Here is a 19148-nt window from a genome sequence, read left to right as displayed (position 1 = left end):
CTTCTGCAAATATTGTGTAACAAGTTGCAAAACAGGTCTTCCTATCAGAATGTGAATACTTTAGTGACAGCTAAGAGTTTGGAACATGAATTATCTATCTGTGATAGGTGTTGTCGTTGTTGCTATTATCATCCCCATTTGACAGATGAGAAAATGGAGTAGCAGAAAGGTTAAGCAGTTTCTCAGTGTCACACAGCTAGTAAGCAGTGGTGCCAACATAGAAGTCCACTTCCTCAAGTGTTTATGCTTTTAAAAATGGAAACAAAACTCGAACAGCCCTCAAACAGCAAGAACCTAGAAAAGTCCTCTTAAATTTGCAGTTAACCAAGCCTGACATGGTTCCCTAGATCCCCGGGCTGCCACTGCTCTGTGGAGTAAGGGAAAAACTAATTCCTTGTTAGCACAACTATTGAGCATTCCTGGACACAACTTCCCCAGGTTCTGAAGAGCTTTGGGTTGTTATTTCTTTAGTTCCCTGTGGCTGCTTTTCACATTTTCTGGCTCTTTCTCTTGATTGTAGCATTATAAACCTACCTCTTCCTTGATCACTCACTTTTCTACCTCCTGGAGAGCACTGACCACATGACCACCTCACCATTTTATTTAACCCATTAGGACTTACTGCCAGGCAAAACCTATACCACAGCGTGCATTACATTCACCATCTCAGTCTCTGATTCCTGGCATTGAGGAAAGGAAGACTTTCCAACCCCAATTTCTGCCATCCATGTTGATTAGTCAGAGGGCTAATCAGCTGTGAACTTCAGTTCTTTGGAACTGTGCAGCACAGGCTAAATAACCATTAAAGGTTTGGTAAATAAAAGAATGAATGGATGCTTAACTACCTGTCATTATTCTGTCTCACTTTTCATCAGCATGCAATCCCAATCCTCAGCTGCTAAGATGTAGACAAACAGTTCTGATGAAAGGATTTATTTGTACTGTTCCAACAGAGTCTGAAAACTAGCATGGGCATTTCCATAGGTCATCTCTCAACAATCCTGTTTGTAAATATCTGAGTCACTTACTGGCATTGTTGAGCATATTTCTGGCCCAGCAAATCTTCTTTTGTATCCCTGATCAAGTAAAAACTTGGTCAGGATATACTTGGGTGACCTTCACACTGTACCTCCTCCAGCGGTACAGAGGTGGTGAGGTAATCGCTGCCACAGCTGACTGGCTATGGCTTGCTTGATAAGATGCCAGGGGCTACCTATGTAGATCCCAGGGAGGAACTGTAGGAACAAACCAGTGTCAATGGTTAACCCAGGTTCTTGGTGTCTGGAGCTTTTCTTTCCTTTGTTATTAACTAAAGAGCATTCTTACCATTGCCCAGCTGAGAGCACCTAGCTCATAGATTCTCTGTGGGAACAGTGAATAAAGGTAAGTGCTATTATTGCTATGGATACAGCGTCATTCAGTCTATGTTTTGCTCTTGCTGGCGTCTGTGTTTGGAGAGCAGCAACGCTCTGTTTCCAGCAAATGTAAATATTAGTGATCAATTAAATGCAATGAAGATAATTTAATTTTTTATCCAAGTGCTTTAAGTAGGAATCGAACAGTGTGTCCTCAAATTATTTTGAAGCTTTGGTCAAAGTAGTCTCACATTGGTGTTTACGGAGTCTGTTAAACAGCCCTTGCCTGCTATTTGTAAATGTCTAAAAGTGGCTTTATTATATTCATACCATATGGAGTATTCTGTAATGTCCTTCAGAACCAGATTATTGCATCTTTATGCACTTATGAACATAAACTGCAAATATTGAAAAATATGTATTTTATGCCCCCTCCCTTAAAACGCTCAGAGAAAATATACATTGACTTGTTTTTAGAGTTGTGTATAATCATTGAAAGGAAATAAAAGATCAATTTTTTCTGGATTTATTTTAACATAAATTGAAAGTGAAGAATTTTCTCCTTTTGTTTTCACCTTAATCCATCTAAAGCTTTTTTCCTCTTATCAATTAAAATCTTAAAATTTTATTTTGAGTATTTATTCAGAAAAGTGTGAGCTTGTAAAACTTTGCTCTCTGGATTCTCTAACATATATAATTGAACAGTTTCCCTTGTTGGTATATTTAGGTAGTAAATAATAACTTTTCTATAAGCCTAGATGAATTGTGATCATGCGTATTATATGGACTGAAAGGTCTTTAGAAAAAAGAGTACTGGAGTATTTCTGCTAAATATTACTCCTATGGCTAGTGAGAGCCAGATTCTTAAGAATAAAAAAAAATACATGAATGCACCTTTGTTACTTTAGTATGGGCAATGTAGACCAGCCACTCTTTATGTCAGATTTTAACCAATAAAGGAACATGAAGTACTCAAACCACAGCTGTTTTGCAGAATACATTCAAGGAATTCCTGAAATTCAGCCAAAAAGAATTTAAAAGTGAACGAGGTCCAGAGTTCAATTCAAGTCAAAAGCGAGAGAGAAAGAGAGAGAAAGAGAGAGCGCGCGAGCGCTTGAGTAACTAAGAGATGTAATCCTGCTTAAGTTTATTTTTAGAACATGATAATTGTGATAAATCTAAGATTATTAGTCTCATACACAACAAGACCCTGATAACGTTTGAAACTGGAAGAAAAGACTGCATTGGAAGGGGAATTCAATATTCGATTTTGATATGTTTTTCTCAACAAGAATTTCAACTTGGGAGAGAACAAGAGTCTTCGAGGATATTGAAAAATACATGTTTCTTCTATTATATAGCTTAGTGGTGAGTACAAGTTAAGACTTGGATATAAATTAATTGAAAATTAGAAATGAAAAAAATGTATAATTTGAGGCAAAATATGTAAAGGACATTGAAAGTCAATATTTGGCACCAAAACAATCCAGGTATTCTCTTTGTTAAATTAGTAAAACCCACCACTTGTCCTTGTACAAGAATTTGAGTTCCAGCAGAAGAAGATCATTGGGAGCCATTTTCAAAGCTACCTCCCACCATTTTCCATTTATAAATGGAACTGTCAAAGAAGTCTTCAGTAAGGGGGTGATATTTAGCCAAAGACCTGGAGGTGGCAAGGAAGTGAGCCATGTAGAATCCCTGGAGAAGAGCAGTTCAGGCAGATGGAACAGCCCTAAAGCTGAGGTGTGCCTGGCAAGTTAACAAAATAGCAGAGGCCAGTGTGGCTGAAGCAAAATTGCAGGAGTGAGAGTAGCAAGGAATCCGTGAGGTCATTTAGATGTGCCATAATTTTTACCAAGACAGATACGATTCTGCAAGCTACAAGTGTCAGGGAAGGTTTTGGAGGTTAGAAAAGACCATGGGAAGTGTAGATTTAGACAGGTGGAGAGACAGTTAGGAGTATTGTGGATGACAGGCTGATGATAGAAGTGAACAAAATATAGATGTGAGAATGAACACAATTAGCATAAGCATGAGAGCAAATGAAGACAAGCTCCTCCAGCGCACCCAATGGAGTAAAGAGAAAGGTTTCTGAACATCAAGGCTGTGCTGAGGCTAAGAACATGCTCACCAACATGAAACTTGTAAGGGAAACACAAATCTCAACACAGAAGCCAGGCCCTCTGTAGCTCAAACCGGATGTTGTCAAGAGACAGGCAATTAAGAAATCTAAGTAAAAGTAGATTTCATGGACAGTAAACAGAATTAAAAGTCTTTCTCCAAATGCCTCTTTCCTTATTAGGTGTATTTTGTTTTGTTTTGTTTTCCTTGAATTTTAGTGAGTCCATCCATCAGCTTTGGCATCGTCAAATGGTCCCTTTGCTGGAAACCACGGTAATAAGGACTCATCTTCTGAGATGTCTATGGGAAGTGAAAGTAAACTCAAATAGCTGATTCTTGGTTAAATTTTTTAGGCCCAAAGGGCCCAGCTTCAGAAAAACAAAATGATGGTTTATCTGAAATGCATTACATGAGGTACTCTGAAATGCACTGCATGAAGAATGCTTTCCTGTACAAAGATAGTTATATTTTGCTTTCTTAGCTGGTTAGCCTCTGCAGACCAGGAGGAGAATTCTTTTCATCGTCATGCTTTAGGCCCTATGGACTCTAGGCTTTGCAGTTCTTTCACTCTGTTAAACACAAGGGGTGGATGACTTTATTTTTTGTATAGCTGCTTTTAAATGAAAAAGATAGGATCAGATTTTTTCCCTCACCTTGCTCCAGTAAGTTCTACTCTGAAATCAAGGATTTGGATGCAAAACATAACATTCTAATAGAGGCTTCTCACTATTAAATGCAACTTTTACCAACTACCATGGCTCCGCATTCTCCCCCTCCTAAAACTAGATCTGAAACTGCTGACAGGTGTATAAGAAAATTTTAAAAAGTCAATCATCCAGGGAAGAAACAGTCCCAAATTAGATCTATCCAACAACTCTGCATAAACAAGGTGATTTTTACCTTATCATGTTCCGGAAAGATCACCTCCATTCCTAATTTTATTTTCCTTATACAAAAATAGCTTTAAAGACTCCAAATGGTTACATGGCTTCAGATTGTATTTTATAAGATTTGTTCTCCTTTTAAGTGAGAAACAAATATTCAGTTATTTTTTTTTTTTTTAAAGAAAAATGTGTGTTCTAGCAAACATGACCAAAAACACTTCTTATTTTGGTAAATTTTAATTTTTTATTATATTCCATTTTAAATCAGAGCCATGTTCTCATGCAATCAATAAACATTTATTAAGTGCCACTGTACTGGACAGTCTGGGGACAAAGATAACAAAGACCTGGTCCCTGCCCCCAGCCTGGCAGAAAAAGGCATGTCTGTAAATAATTAAGAACCATGCAATGGTCCAGCACCATCATAACCTAAAGTACAATTAGCACACCAACCAATTGAACTTTTTTCCAGGAAGGCAAGAGGGTGATAGCCAGGTTTGAGGCAGGTTAATATTGTCCTGGGTGTGCTTGTGGAATTAAGAACTTTTAGACACTGAGATACTATTTTCACTATGAACTCTATTACAAGATTTTCCACTGTCAGAAACTCACTCTGACAGTTCTCTTAAAATGGTCTTTTTCTTCTTCTAACGTTTGGTTATTAGTCAAGGATCTCTAGAGAAACAGAAGAAACAGGATACAGGAGAGCGAGAGGGAGAAAAACACAGAGAGATCTTAAGGAATTGGCTAAAGCAATTATGATGGCTGGGAAGTATGAAATCTGTAGAGCGGGCTGGTAGAAATTCCAGTATGAGTTGACATTGCAGTACTGAGTTCAAATCTGCAGAGTATGCCAGAATAGGAAACTTGGACGGAATTGGTATGTTACACTTTTGAAGCAGAACTCCTTTCCCAGGAAACCTTGGTTTTTGCTCTTAAGGGTTGCAACCGATTAGATAACACCCATCTACGTGATGGAGGATAATAATCTGCTTTTCTGAAAGTCTACAGATGAGAAATGTTCCTCACATCTAATATGTATCTTCCTAGCAATATCCAGACGGATGTTTGATCAAACAACTGGGTACCATAGCCTAGCTAAGTTGACACATAAAATTAAACATCACGATAACAGAATCCAACTTCATCCTGATTGTCTTTTGCCATCCAGTTATTAGACATTATATGTTTCAAGCTTCCATTTCTGTAAAAGAAATTAAGAATCATACTTTAGTAATCATATAATATTAAATTTCATAAAATGGAGTTGCCTAAAAATACCATCATTTGCATATAGAAGCATCCATTAATTTAGTACAGCATTTTTGTTTTATTATTTATTTATATATATTTTAGATGGAGTCTTACTCTATTGCCCAGGCTAGAGTGCAGTGGCATGATCTCGGCTCACTGCAACCTCCGTCTCCCAGGTTCAAGCAATTCTTTTGCCTCAGCTTCCTAGGTAGCTGGGATTACAGGCACCCACCACCATGCCCGGCTAATTTTGGTATTTTTAGTAGAAATGCGGTTTCACCATGTTGGCCAGGCTGGTCTTAAACTCCTAGCCTCAAGTAACCCACCCACTTCGGCTTCCCAAAGAGCTGGGATTACAGGTGTGAGCTACCACATCTGGCAATACAGTATTTTTAATGCTATGGCTTTTTTGTAATACAACTTGGTTAAAGAGAAAATGATTTTTTAAATTGAGGTAAAGAGTAAGTTATTTTTGAGACACTGTGACATTGCTTCCTCTTCCATTAAAATCACTATCCATATCATATAGTTTGGCTGTTATATAATTTCCTCCATGTTTCCATGTAGTTCATATGTCTGAGTCCTGCCTCTGAATAACTATGTTTACAGTAGTAGCAACATACCAAGATCTCTGAGAAACCATGAGAATAACATCGTATACCTTTTAGAAGCATTAATTTCACTCAATAATTTGGATGGGGAGTAAAAGAACTAAGTAATTTTACTGATAAACACTTTAAAAATATTTTCATAATGTAGGTATGGTTATACATCCAACAATAAATATATATTTATATTTAAGACTAAAATAAAAAATATCATAAGACTGTGGAATATTTTGAGCTCAGGCACAGTCATTTGTCTTATATCCTCAAATACCCCCAGATTTGCGGTAGTAATAGGGGTAATGTACTCATTTCTCTTCTGCTTTGAAAGGTTTATTTTTTCTAATGGAAAATTTTGAGAAGTCCTATTAAAGGATGAATTTTGTGAGGGAAAATTCCTGGGTTTGGTTACTACTTGATTAGTTAGTTGGCTCTGCCCCAGAAAAATATCTACTCACCCACAAACTTGGCCAGTCTTTTCACAACTATGCGTTCTCTTCATCTCATGTGAGGCTGAGCCGAACAATGGGTAATTCAGGACATTCTGTCTCTACTTTGGGAAAATAATCTAAAGTACGCTCACAAAACAAGGTACCTGGCCTAATGGCTGGACCACAAAATTGTTCGCTAGATCTCTGATTCAAGGTTTTCCTATACTGAAGACAGCACATGGGGTCTGCTAAACTAGGACTTAATAGCTCTCACCAGTAGGCAAGCGCAAGACACACTTAGCCATATCTGATGAATGAATTCGGTTCTTAGCTGACCTGTTAGTGTTCTTGCCATCTGTTATTGAGTTCTATTTATTTATTTTATTGAGAAAGCAAAATCCTTCCCAGACTTGCAACCAAAATTTGGGAAAGTGCCAGAGTATTAAAGATGATGAATTATGCACCAGGACTGTCATATCAAGAACCCTCTTTATTTTTCAACTTGCCCTTCCATTTGGATCAGAATTGAGCGAATTTGTGGGTGGTTCAACCTCACGCCCAAGGAGTATGTGGTGTGGCTAATGTGAACAAATTATCTAAGACTTATGATTTACACACATTGAAATTTAGGCTTTATGGGAATAGGAGGTGGTTTCATTTCCTCATGACTAAAATTTTATTTAACTGTATTAGATAACAATATTGAGCTGAAGATAAGATTAGGCCATTTGCACTTGGAGGTTAAAAGCTAAAGAAACATTCACAGAGAAAAAACTAAACAAAGCAAATCACAGACCCAAGCAAAACCAAACAGAAGCAAGCATGCACTTTCCACACACAGGAATCAAGTACAATAGAAATCAGGACAATGTTTTATGCAATTATATTGCTGTAGGCAGAATACTGTTTGTGTGTTTCTGCACTATTGAGTTAGCTCATCCCTGTTTTTGCTGTTGTAAGCAGTGGGTACTGTTTCTCGAGTTGTGTATGGAATTTAGTTGTGCTCTGTTGGGGCAGCTTGTGCATCAGAAACACAGGGGTACAGAGTTAGCAGAGTTAACAGGTGAGAAGGAGAAGTCCAAAATTGTGTCCTCAAGACGTTAGTTGTTCAGAGTCACTATGCTCTGTATGTGTGTGTGTGTGTTTCTGTAAAATAAGTGTCTGTATTAATTATTCACAAAGTAATACCATGATAATTGCTATACCATTAATACAATATTGTGGACCTGGTTATTTTAGACACCAAAATAGTAGCATTCAGTGACCATGCTGCCACTCAGTAAACAGAAGGTTGCTGTCTTTTACACTTTGGCTTCATGAATTGAGCAATGTTCTTTCCTTTCTTCTAGGTAGAGGTGGAGTATGACTTGTTCTATTGGCCACTAGGCATGTAAAAATTAGTCAATCAGCTCCATGACATTGGGAAAATCAAAGCCTAGCAAAGGAGGACACTGACAGAAAAAATAACTGTGCCTGGGAAATCAAGGGAAGTTTTATTGTGGAAGTAATACAGTACTTAGGTTTTAGCTAGAAGGAAGAAAAGTTGTCTGCCTAATTATAAAGAGCCTAACAGACTTGGGGAAATGTGAGAAGTTCAGTGTTCAGAGTGTAGGGTTTTTGGTGTGAAGATAAAAGCAGAGTGGCAGGGGGCGAAATGGAATACAAAAGTGAGTATGACCTAGAGAGTGACTTAGATGGGAGAATGTTTTTAGTGTCCATTTCTAGGCCCCCAAATTACTTAAAACTATAGTTCTAATACTGAACTCTTTCCCAGTTACCTGGGACTGATTCTAGAGAGAAGAATTTAATTGAACATGTGGAGAGCACAGAAGAGATAAAAGAAGCTAATTAGTGTTTTCCTACTTATCAAAGACCCTTGGTTCAGAGGTAAGGTGGGTATTTCCAAGAAATGGAACTACAACTAACACCAAAAACATGGTAATTGCTTGTCAAGGCTCTCCCCTCTTTTGAAGTTGCCCATTCCCTGTGCTTTATACTTTGGTATTAACTTGCTGCCACTGTCTTTATGGAGTCGGTGGCCAGAACATCTTTTCACGCCTGGATGGAGTGCCTAAGATGGTAGTAGAAATTCACCTACAAAGACTCGGTTCTTCTATATACTGGGGGATAAGTAAGATAGACTAAAAGAGGCATTTGTGGATCAGCAGAAAGAACACTGGGCCCAAAGTCAGGAGTTGCTGTCTTCCTATTATTATACATTTATTATTATCTGAAAGTAATTCTCCGTCACCAGTTTCTTCATCTATAAAATAAAGATATTTCCCTCATTCATTTATACATTCCCTCAACAAACAGTTAATAAGTTTGAACAGTCAAGGTTTGATTACAGAAGCAGAACTGCTTGGAGAATATGTATATCTATTATTGAGATGGAATCTTGCCTTATTGTCCAGGCTAGGGTGCAGTGGCATCATCTCAGCTCACTGCAACCTCCACCTCCCAGGTTCAAGCAATTCTCTTGCCTCAGCTTCTCGAGTAGCTGGGATTATATATATTATATATATTAAATATGTAAAGAGACATATATTATAACTGAAGGGAATGGAATTCTGAGACATGTAGTCTCAGTTAGTTAAATTGGTACAATCCAAATATACCACCTCTGACATGTCCATTCAGAATATGAAACAAGTGATAGAGACATAGTCCCTGCCATCAAAGAGTACACTAAGTGGTAGGAGAGAGTCGTAATCCACCTGATGCGTGTTGTGATAGAATGGCTTGCTTCTTTAACACACATAAAATGAGATTAATACACACAAACGAGTTTTGGAAGCGTTAAACTTTTAATAATTTTTCAGAGTCTCGTGTCGACTATCTGATGTTTGATTACCTCTCTTTTTAAAAGCAAAACACAAAGGAATCCATTCATGGTAGACATTTTAATAAGTTTGGATTCTATAAGATTCCCTGGTGTTTGCTTCATTTTCTTTGGTAGAGCGGTGGTGCTGAATGGATAGCAACCAGGTCCCCTACACCAAAGCCAATCCTTTTGCTCATGGAATTATGCTGATTTTGCTAATCCACCAACCACTTTCCACAGGTGTTTGCCCTGCTTTCATGTAGCTTATCTCTCCTTTAAGCTGAGGAGAATGACAGAGATACATTAAGAAACACTAGTAAAATTCCTTGATCACTAATAATAATAATAAAATTTAAAGATAGGAAATAGACCCTCAGATGTTTATACCAAACCTATATTGTGAAAACTACTTGCTTATTGGCACCATCGTCTATAAATTTTTGTTCTATTTCTTTCTTAGATTGTGTTTGGCCAACGCTTTCATCATAATCTTCTGCCTCAGTTTATCTTCCTTCAAGGCTACTTAGTTGAGTAGATTTTGTGTATTTCAAAGACTCCATGTTTTCTCTGTATCATATGTATAGTGTCAATGACAGGTGACATCATCATCTTGCTAAAGGGTTTATTTCCACATCTCAAATGTTCTGTCATCAAAGTCATAAAAAGAAAGTATTTCTGAATCTTTCGTGGACCATATGCAACTACAGGGAGACACTTACACAATGCTCGCCTGCCAATAACAAAGGAACGTGTCATTTTACAGCAGACATGACATTTTCCATTTATTTTTTAATTTCACAACACAGGGTTCTAAACATGTGCCATGCACCGTTCTAAATGCTTTAAAAATATTGATTGAGTCTTCATAACAGGCTTTATTTTTACGATAAAGAAACAGAAGCACCGAGAGGTCATGATGTTCTGAAGTCACACAGTCAGTAAACGACATAGCTAGATTTGAACTAGGTAGTCATTGTAGTAAAGGCATGGACTTTTAACCAGTAGTGTATGTCCTCTAAAGAACCCCAATTCCTGAACAATGAGAACACATGGACGCAGGGTGGGGAACATCACACAGCGGGGTCTGCCAGGGGGTAGGGTGAGCGGGGAGCGATAGCATTAGGAGATATACCTAATGTAAATGACAAGTTAACGGGTGCAGCACACCAACATGGCACATGTATACATATGTAACAAACTTGCACGTTGTGCACATGTACCCTAGAACTTAAAGTAAAATAATAATTTTTAAAAACTGCACCTACATCCCTTAAACGTATGCAAATAAAAAAGCAATGGTATGAGAAAAAAAAAAAAGGAACCTCAATTCCCCATAAATTCATATCTGTGTTATCATTGGGGATGCTAAGTTATATTAACACATTCTTTGGATTACATACCCACTAGTCAAGACACCTTTGTACATAACTCCAAGTTAAATTCTGAGAAATGCTCAGGCATTGAAATAATAAAGGCGAAGGAAACCCTACCACCTCGATTCTGCTCTATGCCTCTGATGATTGATTTTATTGAAGTATTCCATTTCACACATCAACCACTAACTTCTTCTTTCTCTATCAAAGCATGTCAGGAATAAAAAAAGCAAACCACAGAGAAGATCTTCACTTTATTCAATGGGTAGCACACTAGATGTTCCAGCATAAGAATTTGTTATTTCCATCAAAATCAATAAACACAAACAGAACTTTACCAACAGAAATACCAAATCTAAGGAAAGTGATGTTTTAGTGATGGGGAAAAAGGCAACCATTCTTTATGGTCCTAATGACAGATGGAAGTTCGTTGCCTTTTATACCAAATATTGAACTGTGACACCATTTATTTGATGGGGAAAATGTCAATAAAATTAGAGCCCAATAGGCCTTGACAGGTTTCTTTAGTTTAAAAAGTCTTTACTTAATTAATTCAAAATAATATAAATATTATACAAATATTGATTTGTTAGAAATATTGCTCTTGATATGGAAATACTTGAGAATTTTTGTGAGAAAGTAGAAGCAATCTTAATTTTTATTTTTTCTTATAATTAGTTAATGAAGAGTAACAATGGTCTGAAATCATCCACTAAAACATTTTGCTTGCCATTTATTGCATAGTAAATTCTGTATTCCATTGGTTCAGAACACATATTACTAATGAAGTCAAATGCATATTTTCAGAAAATGTATCAAACAAAAGCCAGAGGTGAGCCCAAGAAAATTGTATTTTTAAAGGTAAAATATTTTCAGTGTTCTGTGAATAAAAGAAAACTGCACTGCTTAAGACAAAAAGCTGTTAAGATTGTTTACTGATCAAGAAATTATTTTATAAAAAAGGCTATTTATTCATCCTTTTTTTTCAACATCCATGAAAGAATGCCTCTTGAAGAAATAGGATGTTTACTATTTAAGTTGGGAAAAAATTTGTCAGTTTTCCTATCCTAGAAACGATTAGTGCATTCACGTTGAGGATGACTGGGCTTCTGAAGGGCCTTATAAACCTCGTTTTAGTGTTTGGCATTTCCTTTTACGTAACTGCAGCTTTTAAACTAAAGATCAGATCATACACTGGCATCTTTTTGTTATTGTTTTGTGCACTCTTGGTACAATTTCTGATTTGATTCCTGATGAAAATAACAAACAATATTTGTGGTAGCACTTCGGAACTCAAACAAGCCTTTTACATCAATTGTCACATTTTGTTATTTATTTATTTATTTATTTATTTGTTTGTTTGTTTGTTTGTTTGTTTGTTTATTTTGAGACAGAGTCTTACTCTGTCATCCAGGCTGGAGTGCAATGGCGCAGTCTTGGCTCACCACAACCTCTGCCTCCTGGGTTCAAGCGATTCTCCTGTCTCAGCCTCCTGAGTAGCTGGGATTACAGCCACCCGCCACCACACCTGGCTAATTTTTTTTTTTTTTTTTTTTTTTTTTTTTTGTATTTTTAGTGGAGACAGGGTTTTTCCATGTTGGTCAGGCTGATCTCGAACTCCCAACCTCAGGTGATCCACCTGCCTCAGCCTCCCAAAATGCTGGGATTACAGACATTATCTTTAAAACAACTCTGTGAGAGTAGTGAGAGAAAGTAGTAGTAGAATTCTTATTATGGCAATAGGAATACTAAGACTCAGGTAAATTAAGCGTTATGTTAGTATGTGACAGATAGGGAAACTCACATTCCAGGGTTTCAATTCCAGCATCTGTTTTTCTTTCATTTACTATCCAGCCACTACAGAGTCCTCTTTCCTCTTTTATTTCTGTCATAGAAAAATCTTAAGGAGGCCAGGCACGGTAGCTCACACCTAAAATCCCAGCACTTTGGGAGGCCAAGGTCGGGGGATCATTTGAGGTCAAGAGTTTGAGATCAGCCTGGCCAACATGGTGAAACCCTGTCTGTACTAAAAATACAAAAATAAAATTAGCCGGATGTGGTGGCAGGCGCTTGTAATCCCAGCTACTCGGGAGGCTGAGACAGAAGAATCGCTTGAACCTGGGAGGCAGAGGTTGTGGTGAGCCGAGACTGTGCCACTGCACTCCAGCCTGGATGACAGAGTGAGACTCTGTCTCAAAATAAACAAACAAATAAATAAATAACAAAATGTGACAATTGATGTAAAAGGCTTGTTTAAGTTCCAAAGTGCTACCACAAATGTTATTTGTTATTTTCATGAGGAATCAAATCAGAAAAGTACCAACAATGAACAAAAGAAGAATAACGAAAATATGACAATGTATGATCTGATCTTTAGTGTAACAGCTGGGATTATGTAAAAGGAAATGTCAAACACTAAAACAGGTGAATCGCTTGAACCCTGGAGGCGGAGGTTGCAGTGAAGCTGAGATCACGCCACGCCACTGCACTCCAGCCTAGGCGATAGAGCAAGACTCTGTCTCAAAAAAAAATAAATAAATAAAAAGAAAGAAAAAAATGAAAGAAAAAGAAAAAATTTGAAAACCAGTGGTCTAGGCCAAGGCACCTTACCACTACAAAACTTCTATTTTCTTTTCAAGTTGGATCAATGATAGCTGTGATAAAGAGCTCTTCGGGCATCGGTTTCCAACCCTTTTGGAACCAGGGACTGGTTTTGTAGAAGACAATTTTTTCATGGTTGGAGGAGAGAGGGGGGATGAAACTGTTCCATCTCAGATCATCAGGCATTAGTTAGATTCTCGTAAGGAGCGCACAACCTAGATCCCTCGGATGTGCAGTTCACAATAGGGTTCGTGCTTCTATGAGAATCTAACGCTGCTGCTGATATGACAGGAGGAGGAGCTCAGGCGGTAATGCTCGCTTGCCAGCTGTGCTGTTCACCTCCTGCTGTGCGACCCGGTCCCTAACAGGCCATGGACTGGTACTGGTCCCTGCCCTGGGGGTTGAGGACCCCTGTCTTAGGGATATTGGGGCAATGAAATTGAAAACAACTAACTCATAACAGGCACTTTAGAAATGGTAACATTCTCAGGGGATTAAAGCTTGTCACCAGGGTTAATTCCAAATTATTCATTAAATTTTGTCCTCTATGGAAAGAAAAGTGACCTCTTTTGGGTAATTTATGGTACACTTTGGCTATGTTCAAAATGCTTAGTGGCTGCCATTGAAAAGAAATCAAATAAAGTCAAGTCAAGTGATTTTTTTTTTTTTCTAACGAGGAACCTTAGGAAAAAAATTAAGGAGGTGGCATGACCCGTTTATTTATGTGATTCTGACCATTGTACCACAATAGTTTCGCCCAGTGGCCAGTTTTAGTCCTATGACTTAAATGACTTCAAATACATAAGTCTCATATGGCTTGGTAATACAAAAGTCGTCAGTTTAAAAAGTCAATTCAATTTAAAATTGAATTGAATTTAAAATTGACTTTTAAAAAGTCAAAGTCGATTTTAAAACTTAATGAGAAAAGGTTTTTAGTCTCATTTCCACCAGAACATATGAACATTTCCTTTCTTTTGCTTTTCTCATGTTGTAACCAGCTACTTTGGTCCTACGTTGCTATATGGAACACAGGGGTACGAACAGACAAGTCAAGCCAATTTCTTCTTCTTATCCCTACATGTCCTTTTCCTGAACCTATAAATGGTTTCAATTCATACAGTTGCTGTTATATATCAACTCTGTGCCAGGTGCCGTGCCATATGCTTAGGCCCACGCTATCCTCAATTATTTCACTCTTTTTCTGGGGACTGTTCTACAGCAGAAATTTTGGGGTCTAAGCCACTTCGGTTGGCCCTGTAAGTTTTTATTTTTTAATTATTTAAGAGTCTTGCATAATTTGCATATGAGTTTTAATTACTAGAAGAGAAGCAGTATGTTTACTTTTATTTAACTCTCAGCATTTCCAGATTCCTGAAGTTGAAAACCATCACCCAAAGCCATTTAAAATGTTTGTTTGTTTGTATGTTTTAATAGTTCCCAAAGGTGGAATTTGTGACTTGAGGGAGGCAGTGAAAAAAAACATAATGCCTGCAGTTACTGAAGCGTAAAACTACAGGGTTTCCATAGTTGCTGTAGTCTATAACCCAAGGGCACTCTATTAAATAATCTTAACTTGCTAGGAAGGAGGGAAAATATTTAGCTATAAACTAGACTTACAACCGCATGGGACATTTTTTCAAAAGGTTACCACATCTCTGTTTATCAAATTTATATGTACATAAAAAGATTAAAAGTTAGTTACTCCAGTATTTACAGAGAACACACAGCTCTGACTAACTCTGTTTAGAATCTCTAATTATATCACACTCAAGATAAAGGCAGATCCTGCTAACACTTTGTAACCCTGGCAATAAGTGCTTCCACCACTGCGGGTCCAAGCTTAAATTATGCACTGTTGCTTTAAAAGAGGGGATCTTGATGGGGAAACTAGTGTAGTCCACTTCCATCCAGCCTCAGCTGTTTCACTGCACCTCAAGGACACTGTTAAATCATTTGCCCAAGCATTAATTTTTTTAGCCTCCACCCCAGATTTAATCACTTACTTACCTTCCTGCCAAAGTATTTGTGCTGGTAAAATAGGGCAACTGGGATCTAGGCAGAACCTGCTGTTTCTGCTTCTGTCCTAAGGGACAGGGATGGAAGGGCTGATGGCGGTGATTTTGTAATTGAATGGGGGTAATTGTTCTGGGTTTTTTGTTTTTCCCTTTAAAGAAAATTCTGCAGGCTTGAAAACTCTCAGATAAGGAGAAAAGCTGACCTACAAACACTGTCATCCCACAAACCTTTAGCTAGTAGAAAACAGATCACCTTTGTTACATTTTGGCTGGATAACATTGCACACATTATTTGGGTAATTGAGGTCAATGGAAACACTTGGACATTATTTTCCCAGGTACTTTTCTTTTCTAGCCTGAATTATGAACCTCATTCTGGCACAGAGTCCTACTTACTGAATGTGTTGCCAATTCATTGGGTGCATTTAGTAAGTTCATATGATAGACATTTAAAAACCCCAGAGTATCATTTTGAATGATTAGGCTCTACAGTTTCTCTTCAGTCGTTTTTGATTTATCTACCCGGGTTAGCAGGGATATATGAAATAGTGCACAATCCTGCTAAACCACTTAGATCACCTGAAAAATGAAAGTGTCAACCATTTTGTCTAGCTCAATTGCCAGAAATCTAACAAAAATATTGCTCAGGAGTATTATTTAGGACATGTGTGGCTACGAAACAAAGATTCAAAATCCTTAGCCTAACTGGTGAATGTTTTCCCAGTTTTGACCCAGGTTGATATTTTGGCCTTCTCTGCCTCCACTTCTCTTATATGACTCCAGCCTTCCCACTTTACAAAAATGCCTTGTTTCTTTCTCCCATCTGGAGAATATAAGTTCTCCCCTACTTGACTTTTATCCATCCAAGCATGTCTTTCAAAGTGATAGCCCAATTTACTCTTTACATGACACCTTTCCAGAAGAATTACACCAATCACGAGTAGGTCCTCCTCAGAACTCATTCATGCTGTCTACTTCCTCTCCTACTCATTTCACCATCATCTGTGACCATTTCCCACTCATTTGACCGTTAACTAAAATAAAATTGAAGTCAAAACACAATTTAAGTGATAAGATAATTTCCTGTTTGTTATATCTTGCCTTCTAAATAGCTTACTAACTTCCTGTGGACTAGAATCATGTCTTATACATCATAAATTTGCTAGCAACCAGCTACCCTCCTCCAACACAGTTCAGGAGAGCCCTATGGAATAGTACACATTTACAAGGGTCAAAGCATCAACATTTAGGCTTAGGATTGATAAATAATGGGATTTTCTCCCTGATAGGATTTGCTGCAAACAAGTAAACATGCAGTATTTGTTTGGAGTGCTCCTTCCACTCAGCACCCCACTTTGTCCTAGTACACATACACACACACACACACACACACACACACACACCCCTCCTCTGATGTTTCTATTGCATCTGTTCTACTGGTTGCAGAATATAGTTTTCTGCTATTGTCCCAGATAAGCCTTTAGTTTCTTGCTATTACCTAGGTAAGGTTTCATTAGACACTCAGGGGCTGCTTTGCTTGAATTGAGCACATACCTTTGAATCATCCTGATCTACTTTATTAAGAGTCACCTCTCCCTTACTTATTTCCAGGGCAATATTTACATTTAATTGAGGAGTGTGGAGTTCATCAATCTATGTAAGTGAATGTTAACATTCCATGTCCTGTGACAGCTTGGGTGAGAGCTGTAATTTATTGGGTTGGAAGGGGGTTGTGGTTATTTGCATTGTATAAGCTAAGCCTCATTCATAAGAGAGAAAAATGAATGTTACACAACACCAAAAGTCTAAAATTTGTTTTGCATTATAAATAACAGACTCCTAAAACATCTACCTAAAAGCACATTGGGATGAACCATACTAAGTTCCTAATTTTGCTTTTCATTTTGTTTTTATTGTTTTATGAATCTTAGTTTCCATATAGGATCAAAATGACTCAAATCACATCTTTTATGTAAGTGTTTTCTACTTTTAGCCTGTATATTTACAATTATGGAATAAACCATATATGCAAGTTTACCTTCCTCCAAGAAAATATGCATGCAGTGATCTGTAGATACCATGTGAAGTCAAAGAACAACATTTTAAGATTTTTATCACTTCCTGACCATGGGATGTTTTACAACCTAAGAATGACATTTCTGAAAAACAACTCAGAGCATGAGTTATGTAAGAGGCAGTTGGTTTTACAGTTCGAAATAATTGAAATATGTACTAGTCCATTGTATTAGTCAAGGTTCTCTAGAGAAACAAAACCAATAGATAGATAGATGATAAGATGATAGATAGATAGATAGATAGATAGATAGATAGATAGATAGATAGATCGATGGATGGATGGATAAGAGGAGATTCATAATGGAAATTGACTTATTCAATTATGTAGGCTAAGAAGTCCCACAATATGCCATCTGCAACTGGAGAACTAAAAAAAATGTGCTGAAATTCAGTCTGATTAAGGTCTGAGAATTATGGGAGCCAATGGTATAAATTTTATGTGAAGTCCAAAGGTCCAAAAACCTGAAGCTCTGATGGCTAAGGGCAGAAGATGGATGCCCCATCTCCAGAAAAAGAAAAAAAACTTTGCCCTTTCTCCACCATTTTGTTCCATCAGATCCTCAACAGATTGCATGATGCCCCTCACATTAGCGAGAGCATTCTTCTTTACTCAGTCTACTGACTCAAATGCTAATCTCAAATGCCAGACATCCTCAAGACACACCCAGAAGTAATGTTTTACCAGCTATCTGGCCAACTCTTCACCAGTCAAGCTGACACGTAAAAATAACCCACACATCCATCAATTTGCAAAGGTCGAAAGTTAGTAAAAGATTCCTTAGAAAGGAAGAAGTGGAAGAAAATCTAAAAGAGGTGAAATAAACTTTTGGATGCAAGTGTGGATGCTCTACAGTATTATTTGTTTAAGGCTGCTATGACAAAGTATTGTAAACAACAGAAATGTATTTTCTCACAGTTCAAGAGGCTAGAAGTCTGAGCCAAGGTATAGTGTTGGGAGGGCCTGGCTCCCTCTGAAGCCTCTAAGGGAGAAGGTCCCCTTTTCACTTTTAGCTTCCGCTAGTGCCAGGCATTCCTTCCCTGTAGCAGTGCAATTCCAAAGTCTGCCTTCATCTTCACATGAACTTCTCTGTGTGTGTGTCTGTGTCCAGATCTCCCGTAAGGACGCCAGTCATATTGGATTGGGACCCAGTCTAATGACTTTATCTTAACTTGATTACATCTGCAAAGACCCTATTTCCAAATCAGGTCTCATTTGCAGGTACTAGGAGTTAGAACTTCAAAATTTCTTTTTGTGGGACACAATCTAACCCATAATAGATAGTGATGACCAGAAAATGAGAGACTCTAGGAGATTCCATGCTTTTCTTAGAAAAGAGTAGAGAAACATAGTGAAATGAAGGATGACTTTGTTTTCATTTTCTTACTAATAATTCTTTCTTTTACTGTGCTTTTAGTTTTTTGTGGCCATTATGGGGAGTTAAAATAATGCCACATGGAAGCACTTTTTTTTACTACTTATTATTTAAATCTTCCATTCTTTTCAAGAGGCATGACCGATTGTTCTGTAATTTGCCGTAACTACTGGAATATGGTTAGGTGTCAGCAAGCAGGCGATCTTAGTACAGATAACAAACAAAATAGAACGTGT

At 37.6% G+C, this 19148-nt stretch overlaps 1 protein-coding gene across 1 annotated transcript in view; it reads left to right on the top strand.

Moving 5' to 3' along the window:
* Nucleotides 1–1335: 1335 nt before the first annotated feature.
* Nucleotides 1336–19148, top strand: part of KCNJ16 (potassium inwardly rectifying channel subfamily J member 16) — a 59059-nt gene continuing 41246 nt past the window's right edge. Inside the window, exon 1 of the mRNA XM_010353123.2 lies at nucleotides 1336–1383. The gene's annotated coding sequence lies outside the window, so the exon portion shown is untranslated. The remainder of the gene's footprint in view (nucleotides 1384–19148) is intronic.

This window comes from Rhinopithecus roxellana, chromosome 19 (genome assembly GCF_007565055.1).
Source record: "Rhinopithecus roxellana isolate Shanxi Qingling chromosome 19, ASM756505v1, whole genome shotgun sequence".
Classification (NCBI taxonomy): Eukaryota; Metazoa; Chordata; class Mammalia; order Primates; family Cercopithecidae; genus Rhinopithecus; species Rhinopithecus roxellana.
The sequence above is the reverse complement of the archived record's forward strand: the minus strand, read 5'-3'. Positions and strand labels throughout refer to the sequence as shown.